General features: G+C 38.0%; 1 protein-coding gene across 2 annotated transcripts in view; it reads left to right on the forward strand.

Annotated features, from left to right (window-relative positions):
- The window catches only part of LOC144956961 (neo-calmodulin-like), a 425,832-nt gene that overhangs the window by 89,245 nt on the left and 332,319 nt on the right, over positions 1 to 4,268 (forward strand). The window contains exon 1 of one of the 2 annotated variants that reach the window (XM_078887824.1): positions 2,678 to 2,775. The exons of the other annotated variant lie outside the window; for it this stretch is intronic. The gene's annotated coding sequence lies outside the window, so the exon portion shown is untranslated. Of the gene's footprint in view, positions 1 to 2,677; positions 2,776 to 4,268 lie in introns of those variants that run through there. 2 annotated transcript variants of the gene reach the window in all.

Genomic DNA, 4,268 nt, shown 5'->3' on the forward strand with positions numbered 1-4,268 from the left:
GTGTCAGGCTATATTTAACGATGGCTACGGTTCTAGTGTCAGGCTATATGTTAACGATGGCTACGGTTCTAGTGTCAGGCTATAAGTTAACGATGGCTACGGTTCTAGTGTCAGGCTATATGTTAACGATGGCTACGGTTCTAGTGTCAGGCTAACGATGGCTACGGTTCTTGTGTCAGGCTAACGATGGCTACGGTTCTAGTGTCAGGCTATATGTTAACGATGGCTACGGTTCTAGTGTCAGGCTAACGATGGCTACGGTTCTAGTGTCAGGCTAACGATGGCTACGGTTCTAGTGTCAGGCTATATGTTAACGATGGCTACGGTTCTAGTGTCAGGCTAACGATGGCTACGGTTCTAGTGTCAGGTTAACGATGGCTACGGTTCTAGTGTCAGGCTATATGTTAACGATGGCTACGGTTCTAGTATCAGGCTAACGATGGCTACGGTTCTAGTGTCAGGCTAACGATGGCTACGGTTCTAATGTCAGGCTAACGATGGCTACGGTTCTAGTGTCAGGCTCACGATGGCTACGGTTCTAGTGTCAGGCTATAGATAGAATGCGCTTGGACAAGGAGTTCACGACATTGCCATCCGGAAGTATAACGGACCAACACACAAACTCTGTGTAACCATGAACTTTTATAGTCTGGTTAATACAATTTAGTGAGAACAACTCACAAACGCCGATGGCAAAAACAATAACAAAGGCCTGAGTGACGTCATCTGCATACTATCTATAAGTTAACAATGACTACGATTCATATGAGTGGGTAATCTAACGACTCGACTTATTTGTTCGGTTTTCAATCATGTTGATCGGGATATGTACCGTTACGTTTCGAAAACTGTGACACGCTCCAATGCTCTTGAGAGCAAACAACACAAACCCAGTTGTCTGTCGGATTGTCTGGTTGATAACTGATAACAACAGCATCAACAACAACAACAACAACAAAATAAATAAAGACACGAAATGAATATTACGTGAGCTTGAGCTTTTGTATAGCGCAATATCCACTAAATGTGCTCAGAGCGCTTTACAAGGGGTCTCTGACCAACAGCAACACGCAACATGTAGAACGAGACATGACGCCTGTTGGGTGATAATATTACAATTTTTCGGACAGAGACAACGTTGTTGACGGCCAGGCACTCATTTTACACCTGAGTACGGTGAGAGAAAGTAATTAAATAAAGAGTCTTTTCCAAGGACTCAACAACTATGCGCCGAGCGAGGCAGGCTCAAACCCAGGACCTTCCGATCCGAAAGCGGGTGACATACCACAAGACAACATAGCCGCACATAATTACGTCAAGCGCATTCTCTTCCCTATCTTATTGAGATACAATCATCATTTAACAGTTAGAGTTCCTCTGGCACTTAGCAAGAATGAGAATTACTCATAAACGTGGATGGCAAAAAAAAAAAAAAAGCAATAAAACAGACCTGAATGACGTCAACTTCGTTCTATCTATAGCCTTAAATCAAGCGCAAAATACTTTGCGATCAACTAGCGTCCTATCAAAGGGATTACAAGCATTTTATTTCTGTCCATTTTAACATTTTAACTGTCTCGTATTCATGCAATTCACCCCCCCCCCCCCCCCCCCCCCCTTCAACCACCACCATTTAACAGTTATAGTCCCTCTGGCACTTAGCAATTGGCTATAAATATCATGTAAACCCGCCATAACCTCGGTCGGTTTAGTTTAAACACAATGCTCAACACGAATGAATAGTGCGTGTAGTAGTATGTGTGTGTGTGTATGCGTGTGTGTTGTGTTTAAATCGGTGTTTATTGTTATCATTTCCTGCGCTTACACACGTCGCGTGTTGTTGTATCTATCGGTGAAGAAGTTTTCAAACTTCCGAAGATTATTAAAAGTCTGCGAAGTGTTTGAGAAGTTTGGCATTTTAGTCCGTGGTTGTTCGTTCGTTGTTACGTAGTCTGTTATACACTAACAAAACACATTTTTAAAGTTTTACCTCGTACAACGTTAAATTTCACAAATCTACGTATCATTGAATTATGGGAACCGCATTTTGTCAATAAAAAGCTGAAATTTATTTGTGAAGTTATTTTTATTACAAGGTGAAGGTCATCGCTTAATTAATTCTTTAATTTATGAAGTAAAAATTAATAGCAAAAATGAATTAATCACGTTTTGTTATTTCACTGTAACAATGTTCTGTAATATTCTGAAAAAAAAAAAGTTTAAAAAAAAAAAATTGGCCAGAAAAGTCTTCCTTCAATTATCGATCGATTAAAATAACGCTTTTCTTGGCAAAAACTTTCAAACTTGGGACTTCACGAAGTCCCAGGTTTGAAAGATTTTTTTGGCAAGATGAGGGTCATTTTAATCGATCGATAATTGAAGGATGAGTTTTCTGGCCAAAATTTAAATATCCTGTTTTTTTTTTTTTTCGGAGTAAGTCAGTGTTGATGTTATCGAGGTGGAAGAGGAGTTTGAAGCGGTTGAAATTATTATTATCCTGGAACTTAAGGTACAATGTTGTTATTGAGTGTGTAGCTGATGACACGCACACACACATACACACACCACACACACACACACACATACACAATACACACACACACTCACACACTCGCTGACTCGCACCTGGATTTCACTGTTGTTGTTCCACGGCTGAAGTTTAAAAAAAGTTTGTTCCATGCTCTCGTGTTATAATGATGGTGTTGATATTAATATAAGCTGTATAGTTTATGATGCTGTTATTATTATTATTATTATTATTCACGTTCTAATGAGGTAAATTGGTTAATAAATTAGATTAATGATAATTAACAATGTTTGCTGTTTGTGGTATGTGGTGGTGATTTCATCTATAATTTTAATGTTTATATTCAATTTCGTTGTAAATCTATTTATTCACTGTCAGTTAGTTTTGGCTGGCTACCCGCGCGTGTTTGAATAATGTGTGCGTTTTCCGATCAATGTGCACGGATCTACGACCTACACACAGGAGTGAGCAATAGTTAGAATGAAGTTGACGTCACTCGGGTGTTTGTTATTGGGTTTTTTTTTTTTTTTTTGATTTTGTTTTGGTTCCCCCCCCCATCTCACGAAACTGTATTAACCAGACTATAAACGTTCAAGGTTACACACAGATTTGTGTGTTGGCAGTTATATTTCCGGATGGCAATGTTGTGAGCTTCTTAGCCAAGCGCATACTATCTCTCTCTTTTTTTTTTTAATAAAAGGCCAATTTACTAAACTCCGTGTCAAACCATAGCCATCGTTATGTTATAGCCTGACACTGAAACCCAAAAAAAGACTGGCAGTTTGACGTCATTATTTGTTTTTTTGCACCGTCTAGTGAGTTGTCGTTAGTAGAGCTCATGGAAACAACAAGTTGTCCCATTGGTTGAACTATTGAATACAACTCACGGTTTTTGTTTTTTTTTTGTTTTGTTACCAAAGACTGGCATTTTGACGTCATTTTTTGGTCAGTGTCAGGCTTTTAGTTAACGATGGCTACGGTCAAACAGTGACCATTGTGAACTAAGAGCCTGAACTAGAACCTGGCCACCGAAGCTACGCTAGAACCCACTGGGACTTATAGATTGACGTCATTGTTTTGGTTTGTGCAGAGTCTCGTGAGCTGAGGTTAGTTGTGCTCAAGGAAACAAGTGATCAAAAAACAAACAAAAACAAAACAAACAAAACAAAAACAAAAATAAAAATAAACAACAACAAAAAGCAAACAAACAAAAACAAAATAAAAAACAAAACAAAGCAAATCAAGATCAAAATAAGATAAAAGCGAAACAAAAACAAAGCAACACAAAACAAAAAAAAAAAAACAAAAACAAAAACAACAAAAAAAAAACAAAACAAATACGAACAAAACAACAAACTTTGAAGATATTTGAGAGGAAGTAGCTTGACGCAGAAAATCTGATAATTGGTTTTATATTCATATTTATCTATTTATATTTTTTAAAAAAAATTGGATTGTAGAGGGTTAATTAATTTGAATAAAAGTGAAAGTTCATTCATGAATCATGAACGATCAATTCATTCAAGGGCAAAAATTGCCGCACGTGAAATAGATAGTTCGAAGATGACGTCACTCGGGCCTTTGTTATTGTTTTTGCCATCCGCGTTTGTGAGTTGTTCTCACTAAACTGTATTAACCAGACTATAAAAGTTCATGGTTACACAGAGTTTGTGTGTTGGTCCGTTATACTTCCGGATGGCAATGTTGTGAACTCCTTGACCAAGCGCATTCTATCTATAGA

Source organism: Berghia stephanieae, chromosome 11, assembly GCF_034508935.2.
Source record: "Berghia stephanieae isolate SIO BIC M18660-M18661 chromosome 11, UCSD_Bste_1.3, whole genome shotgun sequence".
Lineage (NCBI taxonomy): Eukaryota > Metazoa > Mollusca > Gastropoda > Nudibranchia > Aeolidiidae > Berghia > Berghia stephanieae.